Raw genomic sequence first — 12,243 nt, 5'->3', positions numbered from 1 at the left:
GTATTTCCCTCTCGGGACTGCTTTTACTGTATCCCAAAGATTTTGAACAGTTGTATCTTCATTCTCATTGGTTTCCATGAATCTTTTAAATTCTTCTCTAATTTCCTGGTTGACCCTTTCATCTTTTAGCAGGATGCTCTTTAACCCCCACGTGTTTGAGTTTCTTCCAAATTTCTTCTTGTGATTGAGTTCAAGTTTCAAAGCATTAAGGTCTGAAAATATGCAGGGGACAATCCCAATCTTTTGGTATAGGTTAAGATCTGATTTGTGCCCCAGTATGTGGTCTATTCTGGAGAAAGTTCCAGGTGCACTTGAGAAGAATGTGTATTCAGTGGCATTTGGATGTAAAGTTCTATAAATATCTGTGAAGTCCATCTTGTCCACTGTATCATTTAAAGCTCTTTTTCTTTGGATATGTTGTGCTTAGAAGGTCTGTCATTTGCAGAAAGTGCCATGCTAAAGTCCCTCAGTATAAATGTATTAATATCTATGTATATCTTTATTTTGGTTATTAATTGATTGATATACTTGGCAGCTCCCATATTAGGGGGATAAATATTCATCTTTGTCCTCTTGCTGGGTAGATCCTTTAAGTATGATATAGTGTTCCTCTTCATCTCTTACTATAGTCTTTGGGATTAACTTTATCTGATATGAGGATTGCTACCCCTGCTTTCTTTTGAGGACCATTTTTTTTTTAAATATTTATTTATTTATTTATGATAGAGAGAACGAGAGAGAGAGAGAGAGAGAGAGAGAGAGGCAGAGACACAAGAGGAGGGAGAAGCAGGCTCCACGCTGGGATCCTGACGTGGGACTCAATCCCGCGACTCCAGGATCTGCCCCGGGCCAAAGGCAGGTGCTAAACTGCTGAGCTGCCCAGGGATCCCCTTGAGGACCATTTGAATGGTAAATTGTTCTTCAACCTTTTATTTTCAGGCTGTAGGTGTCCTTAGGTCTAAAATGAGTCTCTTGGGCAGCCCCGGTGCCAAGCAGTTTAGTGCGGCCTTCAGACCGTGGTGTGATCCTGGAGACCCGGGATCTAGTCCCACGTCAGTTCCCTGCATGGAGCCTGCTTCTCCCTCTGCCTGTGTTTCTGTGTGTTTGTGTGTGTGTGTGTGTGTGTGTCTGTCTGTCTGTCTGTCATGAATAAATAAAATCTTTAAAAAATAATAATAAATAAAATAAAATAAAATAAAATAAATAAATAAAATAAAATAAAATAAAATAAAATAAAATAAAATAAAATAAAATAAAATAAAATAAAGTCTCTTGTAGACAGCAAATAGATGGGTTTTGCTTTTTTATCCGGTTTGAAACTCTGCGTCTTTTGATGGGATCATTAAGCCCATTCACATTCACAGCTACTATTGAAAGATATGAATTTATTTCATCATAATACCTATTCAATCCCTGTTTTGTGGATTATTTCTTTGGGCGTCCTCTTTCTTTTACAGAGTTCCCCTTAACATTTCTTGCAGAGCTGGTTTGGTGATCACATATTCTTTCAGTTTCTGCCTATCTTGGAACTTCTTTATCTTTCCTTCTATTCTGAATGAGAGCCTTGCTGGATAAAGTACTCTTGACTACATGTTCTTCTCATTTAGGACCCTGAATATATTTTGCCAGCCCTTTCTGGCCTGCCAGCTCTCTGTGGAGAAGTCTGCTGTTAATCTAATCTTTCTCCCCATATAAGTTAGGGATCTCTTGTCTCTTGCTGCTTTAAGGATTTTCTCCTTATCTCTGGAATTTGCAAGTTTCACTATTAGATGTCCAGGTGTTGAACGGTTTTTATTGGTTTTGGGGGGGTGGGGATCTAACTCTTGGATCTGAATGCCTGTTTCCCTCCCCCAAGTTAAGGACGTTTCCAGCTATGATTTGTTCAAATACAGTTTCTGGTCCTCTGTCCCTCTCAGTGCCCTCTGGAACCCCAGTTATACATAGATTTTTCCTTCTAAGGCTGTCATTTATTTCCCTTAACCTTTCCTCATGATCTTTTGTTTTTTTTTTCCTCAGCTTCCTTCCTTGCCATCAACTTGTCTTCTATGTCACTCACTCTTTCTTCTACCTCATTGACCTTAGTCATTAGGACCTCCAGTTTGGATTGCATCTCATTTAGTTGATTTTAAATTTCGGCCTGATTAGATCTAAATTCTGCAGTCATGAAGTCTCTTGAATCCCATATGCTTTTTTCCAGAGCCACCAGTAGCTTTATAATTGTGCTTCTGAATTGGCTTTCTGACATAGAAATTTAGTCCAAATTCTTTGACTCTGTGGCAGAGAGTACTGTTCCTGATTCTTTCTTTTGTGGTGAGTTTTTCTTTCTAATAATTTTGCTCAGTGCAGTGTCTAAAAACTTGTTGTGTTGGAAAATGGAAGAAAAATAAAAGAGAAAAAAATAGGCAGGGTATCCTCTGGTTCTATATACTGTAAATCCCTAGACTTCCCCTGGAACTTTCCAGCACTGCTAGCTCAAGAGCTTACTCTTCCCCTGTCCTTCTAGCTGGTCTTCTGGGGGAGGGCCTGCATGCAGATTCTCAGGTGTGTGCACCTACCTGGGCGAGCTGCCCCCCTACTGCCAGGTGCTTAGCTCAGTGGGAGCTGTTTACCCCATGAGGCCTCTGTTCCCTGGCAGCCCCACTCCATCCCAGGCACAGGGTGACACCAGGAGAACAACCCCACTGGTGGTGGCCAGCTCTCTATCCCTGGAGTCAGCTCCCACAGTAACTACCACAGCTCCCAGTCTGCACTGGCTTGGATGCTCCGGCAGCAGGGGCCACTGATCTGCATGGCTTGGGGGCACCCAGTGGCAGGAGCGTCTTCATTGTCTGACGCCCTCCCGGCCTCTGCCTGTCCTGGGGGGAGCGCAGGAAAAGTTTCTTACACCATACACAAAAATAAACTCAAAATGGATCTAAGATCTAAATGTGAGACTCAAAACCATAAAACCCCTAGAAGAAATCAGAAGCAGTAATTTCTTTAACATCAGCCAAAGAAACATTTTTGTAGATATGTCTCCTCAGACAAGGGAAATAAGAGCAAAATTAAAATACCGGGACCACATGAAAATAAAAAGGTTTTGCACAGTAAAGGAAATCATTAAGAAAACAAAGGCAACCAACTGAACAAGAGAAGATATTTGCAAATGATACATCCAGTGAAGTGTTAACATTCACTTGGCATTTTTGCCATGCAATACCCTTTTGTCTACATTTAAAAAGTTTATGTTAATATATTTCATTTAAATGAAATATATAAATATAATAAATACCATGTGCTCAGCAGGCACTTAGAAATAAAATACTACTTATTTATTTAGTAGTCTGTGTTCCTCTTTTTTGATCTCATTCTCCTTTTCATCTTGAGCAAACACTAGAGTAAATTGACCCTATCTATATATGTGTATGTGTGTATCCATATCCACATCTATGTATCTATATGTAATACCTTTTTCTTCTGTGCATTGCTATTCTGTATCTTTTATCCAGTTTTATATGCAAATCTTGGTTGAAGAGTTTTTTTTTTTTTTAATTTATGTATTCTAATTACCATTGCTAAGCATTTGTGTATCTTGGAATTAACTTCTCCTGGACCAGGGACCATTGGATTACCATTTCACCTATTTTACTGTTGTCTTGTAGAACACAGATGTTTCCAATTTTAACAAAAATTCCGTTTTTCCTAATTAGATTTTTTTATCTAATTGCAGATTAGAATTGGTCCCTGTATAATTGGTTTCTGGGCATAGCAGGAGATTAGCACATATTTTATTTGTTCATATGGATAACCTGTTCCACCATCATTATATATGTAGAGTTAATTCTTTCCCTCACTTATCTGTAGTGCCTCATATATTGTAAAGCAAGGTTTAAAATGTATTTTCTCTATTCTGTTCCATTATTCCATTTATCTATCTCTTACACAAATACCACTACTTTATTCTTGAGATCTGGATGGCAAATATTCTCAGCTTACTCTTCTTAAATCTTCTCTTAATGACCCTTGACATTTCAATAACCTTGTAAGTAAGATAAACAATCTCTCAATATTGTAAAAACTATGAAAAGATCTTGATTGCATTAAATTAATGTAATTGAATTAACCTATACATACAGTTAAGACTTTTCAGCCATGGATATGGATACCTTTATATTTATATTCTTTAACACTTTTCAGTAAAATTTCTTAGTACTTTACAGTTTTTATTGTTTTTATAATGTTACCTTACTTGTTGCTGTGTATAGTAATACAATGGATTTATGATCTTATATACGTCGCTCTTGCTGAACCCACCTACTAATACCAAACATTTCTCTCTTAAGTTTTCTAGGTATACAAACACTTACTGATGTGTACTGAGGATACTGATGATTGTTTCTTTGAAATAATACAACTTTAATTATTTTTAATTATTTAATTATTTGATTATTTTATTTATTTATTATTATTTATTATTTATTATCTTATTTATATTTTTATTATTATTTTATTATTTTATTATTTTAATTATTATTTTTATTTTTATTTTTATTGTATTCCAGCACTGCTTGGGGCCTCAAGTACAATGCTGAATAACAATGGTCAGAGCAGGTATGCTCATCATTTTCCTGATTTAATTGAAAACACTTCTACCTGTCACCATTAAGTGTGAAATTTGCTGAAATTTTAGGAAGTATTTCTCTAGCTAACTCCAAATTTACTATGAGGTTTTATTTTTTTCTAAATCATGAATGAATATTAAATTATATAAAAATATTTCCAAATGATATGATGAATATGTTGTTACATATTTTATTACAAAATACAGACAAAATATTATTTATAGTAACTATTTTCAAATATTAATACTTCTTGAAATACCAGAATATGCCTCACTCAATCATGTTTTCTTTTAATACACTACTATATTTGGTTTGCTAGTATAATTTAAAGTTATTTGTACATTTACTCATAAGTGAAATTAGTATAGTACCTACTTCAGTTGGCTAGCAAAAGATTAAATGAATTAGTACTTATAAAGTCCTTAAAACAATGCTTGAACACTTGAGAACTACATGAAATTAATAAACAAAAATAGCATTCTTGTCTTCATTACCGAATATATATCAACTTCCTAAAATGAGATCGGTAAGATTAATGTTTTCCTATTTTGTGAAAGAATTTTAATAGGATGTCAGTTATCTATTATTTGAATATTTTAACAATGGACCAGTTTGGGGTTTGTTTGTTGGTCTGTTTGCTTTTTTGGAAGTTGGTATATGAATTACTATTTCAAGTTCTTAATTCTGGAAGTTCTATTCAAGTTTTCTATTTCTTCTTGTATTGTTTTGATAAAATAAGAAAATACACGTCAAGTACTCCTACCTGTGGAGCTTCCATTTTGTGACAAGGAGACAAAGAATACAGATGCCAAGAATAAATAATACAAGAGTGGGGTAAAGAGTAAGAAAATCACAGAGTTATTTTACATCAAGTACAAAGTGAAGTCCTCTTCGTTTAAATGTGGTAAGAGTTTCCTAGGGTATTGTAAAAAAGTACCACAAACTGAGTGGGTTGTGTTTTTTTTTAAGATTTTATTTATTTGACAGAGAAAAAGAGAGAGAGAGAGTGCATAAGCAGGAGGAATAGCAGACAGAGGGAGAGGGGGAAGTAGGCTCCCCCTGATCAGAGAGCCTGATTTGGGGCTCAATCCCAGACCCTGAGATCATGACCTGAGCCAAAGGTAGACGTTTAACCAACTGAGCGACTCAGGCACCCCTACAAACTGAGGAGTTTAAACAAATATGTTTTCAGATTTCTAGAGGCTAGAGATAAGGAATCAAGCTACTAGCAATTAGTTCCTTCTAAGGGCTATGAAGGAAGGATCTGTTCAGGCTTCTCTTCTTGGTTTACAGATGCCATCTCCACGTTCAAAGATGCTCTCTTTATATGCATGTCTGTGTCCAAATTGGCCCTTTTTATAATGATACCAATCATACTGATTTAGGGCCCATTGTAATAATTAATTACAGATGCAATGACCCAATTTCCAAGTAAGATCAAATTTCGTGGTACCAGATGTTAGGACTTCAACATATCAATCTTTTCTTTCTTTCTTTTCTGAAATGGTGGGAGGGAAAATTCAACTCATAACAGAAGATAACACAGTAGAGATCTGAATAAGGAAAGAAAGACAATTCTAAGAATATCTGGGGAAAAGAGTGTTCCACGCAGAGGGAGTAGCCAAAGGCTATGAGAAAGAAGCTTATCCAGCATTTCCCAAGAAAAATGTATATCCAGTGTGTGGTGCAAAATGAAGGAGGGGATGGGGGAAGGATGTGAATCAGAAATGAGTGGGAGACCAAATCAGGGGGAGGCTGGTACAAGGTGTCCGGTAGACTATGGTTAAGGACACAGAATTTATTCTGTGTGATACAGGAAAACACTGAGAGTTTTGAGCAGATGAGTGGCATGATCTGACTTTGTAGAGAATAAACAGCAAAGTCAAGTATAGAAGCAAAGAAGTTTGTTATGCAGTTATCATGATAATGCAGAGGAGAGATTATGGTGGTGGCTAAGAGTAGAACAGTACTAGGATATATCATGAGAAATGATTTAACACTAGATACATTCTGACGATTGATCCCGAATATTTTATCAACAAGTTGGAATACTACTTAGAAACATTTAGGTTATTATCTCCAGACCACATGGTAATAGAAATTTGAACTTTAAATTTGGAGTGATGCAAGATGGCAGAACAGTAGGTGCCTCGCTCACGTCCTCCCACACAAACTCGCAGTAGGACAGGCCTGTGATTAGACATTCTGAAACAAGTTCTTTTCCTTAAACTCCCAGAGCTCAGACTAAATTAAACCATTTCCAGTTTCCTTTCCTTTGATAGGTTGGTAGATTTGTTTTAATCCTATTTTACTTAAGGTATAGAGTTTTGAGCCCATAATTCTCTATGTTGTGAAAGCTTAAGGAGTCTTAACTATCCCCACTTCCAAACTATTCCACTTTTGCCCTTCCTAGGAGCTATGAAGATCTCAATCTTTGAGTGTGGTAAACAGTCAACATACTGAAGAAGCCCAGGTTGAGAGTTAGCTCAGTCTTTATATTTATTGCCAAGAGATTTTTCATTCTTATTTAAACTCGGCCTGCATTTTAAAAAGTGTTAAATTTTATATAGCATTCCTGGTAGTTTGAAGCTAGTAGGGTTTATCGAGAATGCATGTTCCAATAAAGGGACAGAAACATACACACAATGCTCATGAGAGAGTAAAATGACAAGCTCTACGTGAATTCACAATGCAAATCAATCAGTTGAAAAGTAATGATGCTAAATGACAGACTTGAGTGGTTTCTTTACAAAAATGTATATTCATCTTTGTAATTTGTACATATTGTTTCTCAGCTTCATAATATGTACATATTATTGTTTCTAAGCCTCTATGCTTATGGTTCTTTTATTCAAGAGGCCCTGTTTCCTTTTGTTTTGCATATCCTGCTACTATACTATCTAGTGTTCGATGTAAATAATAATATAGAGATTAGGTGAAAAATTGTACAATACCTTGATTTAATTTAGGTGTTTTACTTTTGTTTGTTTGGTATCAGGATAAGAATCGGAAAAACAAAGCTGCTAATTATTAAATTAAAAAAAAACTTTTGATAATTCCACTTTTCACATAGACTTATATGAATTCACTATTGACTATAATGGTAATACTAACATTATATTATTAAAAGTATATAATTCATAAATGTAAAGCTCTATAAATTCACAAACTATGTAAACCATTTTAACCAAATCAGTGATAAACAAAATTTCATGAGGACCCCCAGAAACTTCCCTTTGCACACTGCTTCTTCCACAGGACACCATTGGTAACCACTCTTTGGGTTTAAAACAACATAGATATAGATAAGCTATGAGTATTTTTGAGCTTCATATAGATACAGTCATAAGATGTAGCTTAAATTATGTTTTTGAAAAATATATTGTGTCTAGTTTTAGTTTATTTTCAATGCAGTTTAGTATTATGTATTATGCTATTGATGACCACTTGGGTTATTTCCACTTTGGGACTATTACAAATACTTCTTACATGAACTTAATTGTGCATTTTTTAAAAAGGCTTTATTTATTTATTCATGAGTCACAGAGAGAGAGAGAGAGAGAGAGAGAGAGGCAGAGACATGAATGGAGGGAGAAGCAGGCTCAATGGAGGGAGCCCGATGTGGGACTCGATCCCTGGTCTCCAGGATCACACCCTGAGACAAAAGCAAACACTCAACTGCTGAGCCGCCCAGGCATCCTTACTGTGCATGTTTTTTGATTGCCATATCTGTATGCAGATATTTCTTTGGGGCATATACTTAGGAATGGAAATGCTATCATTGTTTTGCCAACTACAATACCTTGTCACTATTTTTCACATGTTACTTTTCCTGTATTCTTTATTTTGCATCTTTTTATTCTTTCCGGACTTTTGTGTGGATATTCTTTATTAGCCTGCCTTCTAGTTCCCTAATCCGGTAGTGCACTAAATTCTTAGTATTAGATAGTTCCTTTTTCATGCGTACAATTTTATTTGATACTTCAATAAATACACATTCAATAATTACACATTCTCTGATGAAATTCTTTATATGTTAATCTATTTTCTTCAACATACAAATTATAGTTCTTAATCCTACTTAGCTAATTCCCAAATCTGGGTCAATTATGGGTCTGTTTCTACTTTCTATTTTTTCTCTTAATTTCAGTTGTATAGTCAAGTCCCTTTTATAATCAGGTTTTTGGGGGATTTTGAGTTTTGTTTTCATTTTTACTAAATACTGGAAATAACATAAAAAATATAAAGTTTCCAGATAACGTTAATTACTTCCAAATAGGATTCATCCATTTCTCCTAGCAGATGTATTGATTATGTCATTTGATGTACTAAATGATACCCTGTGGTAGGTAATATTATTATTCCCATTTTATAGATAAAAGCATCAAAGTTTTAACTAACAGCAGTTGACTCACTATTGCCCTTGCTTATACAGATATTCTCCCTGGTTTACGGATCCCCGGGTGGCTCAGTGGTTAAGCATCTGCCTTTGGCTCAGGGCATGACCCCAGAGTCCTGGGATCGAGTCCCACATCGGGCTCTCTGTGGAGCCTGCTTCTCCCTCTCCCTATATCTCTGCCTCTCTCTCTCTCTCTCTCTCTCTGTGTGTGTCTCTCATGAATAAATAAATAAAATCTTAAAAAAATAATATATTCCCCCTGGTTTAGTCCTCCTTATTCAAGTGACAATTCGCCCATGTTCCTCTTGCCCCCATGATAAGTAGTGAGGCTCCTAAGTGTCCAGAAATGCTAAAAACCATGTTACAAATGGATTATGATAAGGAACATCCATTCCTGAGGCCATTTCATCATTTGGGTTCCTTCTAATTTTCCAACCTGGTTTTCTGCAATCAGACAATGATACTAAGGCTACTACTAATACCAATCAATAGGAATTCTTTATTTTCCCTCTAAAATATATTCCCTCTCCAATTATAAATTTTGTCCCCACTCAGCATGATCTCTCCTCTTACCTCAGGCCACTTCTTTTTAGTATCCAAAAATCAACTCCATAAGAAAGTATCTAAAGAGAGAATCATTCTCATATTTAATTTGGCAATTACCTGTAAACTTTGCTTCTATTTCATTGTGGGTTGTGGTGGGTGAGAGTAAGGGAGGAAAATGATATGAGAAAGTAAAGGTGGAAGGAAATGCTCAAATTAACTCTATCAAACTACCTTGCCATGATAAATGAAGCAAACTGTCTAGAATAGTACTGTGTGGAAGAAACTGAATTTGCCTCATCCAGGTGGACCAGCCTGTCCCTACCCAGAGATTCTCCTTGACCACCAATGCTTCCCTCTCAGGATGATAAAGTCTCTCCTATTCATATTCTCAAAGATTCTTAAGCTTACATTTGTCCAAACTTTACTATACTGTGTTTACAACATCTAAATATGCTTCTGTCTCCCACTTGAACACCATAAGTCACTCTAGAGGCCAAAAGTAACATCTTATTCATCTATTTACTATGATGGCTCTATTCTTCCTCTCTCTCTCTCTCACACACACACCACATACATCACTGAAATAGAGGTTGACATTTGTTCTGTACTTTCTCTTGGCCCCTTCTTCAACCCTTAGCCCAAAGCAATCTACCTCTGCTGTCTCAATAGTCCTCTTATTAACAACAGTAGTTATTATCTTATGTTGTATCAAAAGAGCCCTTATTACCAAGTCCCATAAGTAGACTTAGGCTATCTTATTTAAGATCTCTGGAACAAATAACAGCTAATTACTCTCTCTTGAATTTCTCTCTTACTTCTATTTCCATGACAACTTTGACTAACCTCCTATGCCTCTGGCTATTCCTTTTCAATTTCTTCTGTGTGCTATAATTTCTCTATTGTGTCTCTATGTGCCTGTAGTCATTTACATTCCTCATTTCATTCCATACACTTCACCTAAGATAGCATCTGTTGGGGCCATCTGCCCCTAAAGAGAACTATACCAGTCTACCACATGGCCAATTGATCCACTGATTCCACTGACGACACCTTCCTTTATCTCTTTTCTTCACAACAGGTGTGCTTACCTATCTTTTTCAGGAAAAAGTACAACAATGAAAACAAACCTATGGATATGGAGGAAAATTTACTTTCTGCCAAAGTGCTATCAGGAAATCCATTCATCTGGGAAAGGAAACAACTCTATCAGCTTGGTAAAGATATCTGCCAGAACCACAGGGACAAAGTCAAGAGAATGTCAACCTGTGGGATTTCACAGAAGAATATTTCCTCTTGTTCTTTTATTGTCACCTATGCCTGGATTATATATTATCAAATTGATTCCATGACATCTAAATCCTACTGTAGACAAACAAAGAGAATCCATTCTTGTACATCTTCAGAAACCAATTATAGCATTTGGTAGAATTCCAAACTGGCAAAATATGTGTTTGTGCTTAGTAGTAACCCCCTTATGCCACTTTGAATTTGTAGAGTTTTCCCTTTCTAAAGCTTCCTAATGTTCCCCAACGCAGGAGAAAAAATAATTATACTTTTATTCCTGAAAGGAACACCAAGGAATACACTTAGAGTTGAGGATATGCAAAGTGCTAATAGGAGAATGAGAATTCCTTAATTCCCTATCAGGCTGCCAATCAGCAGACTGGCTTAAACCTGGAAGCTATCCTTTGAATCACATCTGATGTGCCTAAAATTTTTATTAAGAATATTCTTGGAAAACAAAACATCAACACTCAAAAAAAAACAAAAAAACAAAAAGAATATTCTTGGAAATAGGAATGCCTGGGTGGCTCAGTTAAGCGCCCAACACTTGGTTTCAGCCCCATGATCACATCAGGCTCTCTGCTCAATGCAGAATCTGCTTCAGATTCTTTCCCCCTCACCTTTTGCCCCTCCCTGTTCTCATGCTCACTCTCTCTCTCAAATAAATAAATAAAATCTTCAAAATATATACTCTTGGAAATAATATAAATGTTCCATTCTTTGTGAATATTCTGAATCATTTAGGGTATTAGTTCATGGATTATTTTCTCTATTCTTTAAAAGATAAAAATATTTTTAAGAGCATAGAAGTAGACTATGTTTAATGTGAAATCCTCAGAACAATGGAAAAAAGGAATGTGAACTTTCAGGAGGTTTTAGAGGTAAAGCAACCTTATCAGTTACATCTTATCAATAGAAAGAAAATGAAGGGGGTAATACTGTAGTGTGCAGTTGTGAGGGGCCTTGAGAGCAATGACAGGAAGAATGAGTCAAAATTAATCCTCCTCAATCAATTCTCACTGACCATATCCCCTTAAAGTCTGAATTGCAAGTCTGATAAAAAAGAGACCCAGTTTCTAGGATTCACACTTAGCAAAGACTACATTTTGGTGACTACAACTGTAAGTTGAAATGAAATTAGCTGATTTGATTTTCACTTCAAAACAAAACAAAACAAAAAACAAAACAATGGGAGTGTGCCTGGGTGACTCAGTTAAGCGTCTGCCTCTGGGTCAGGTTGTGATCCCAGGGTTCTGGGATCATCCCACATCAGATCCTCGGCCCCACAGGAAATCTGCTTTCCCTCTCCCTCTGCCTGCCACTCCTTCTGCCTGTGCTGGCTCTCTTTGTGTGTCAAATAAACAAATAAAATCTTTAAAAAACAAAACAAACAAAACAATGGGAATAAAATGC

The 12,243-nt window shown here is 36.1% G+C and overlaps 1 long non-coding RNA gene across 8 annotated transcripts in view; it reads right to left on the bottom strand.

Annotated features, from left to right (window-relative positions):
- LOC112670741 (uncharacterized) overlaps window positions 1–12,243 on the bottom strand; it is a 191,754-nt gene that overhangs the window by 139,437 nt on the left and 40,074 nt on the right. Inside the window, exon 1 of one of the 8 annotated variants that reach the window (XR_007402118.1) lies at window positions 7,556–7,609. The exons of the other annotated variants lie outside the window; for them this stretch is intronic. This is a non-coding gene — a long non-coding RNA (uncharacterized LOC112670741). Of the gene's footprint in view, window positions 1–7,555; window positions 7,610–12,243 lie in introns of those variants that run through there. 8 annotated transcript variants of the gene reach the window in all.

Source organism: Canis lupus, chromosome 14 (assembly GCF_003254725.2).
Source record: "Canis lupus dingo isolate Sandy chromosome 14, ASM325472v2, whole genome shotgun sequence".
Lineage (NCBI taxonomy): Eukaryota > Metazoa > Chordata > Mammalia > Carnivora > Canidae > Canis > Canis lupus.
Note: the sequence above shows the minus strand (reverse complement) of the source record. Positions and strands in the feature narration are given on the sequence as shown.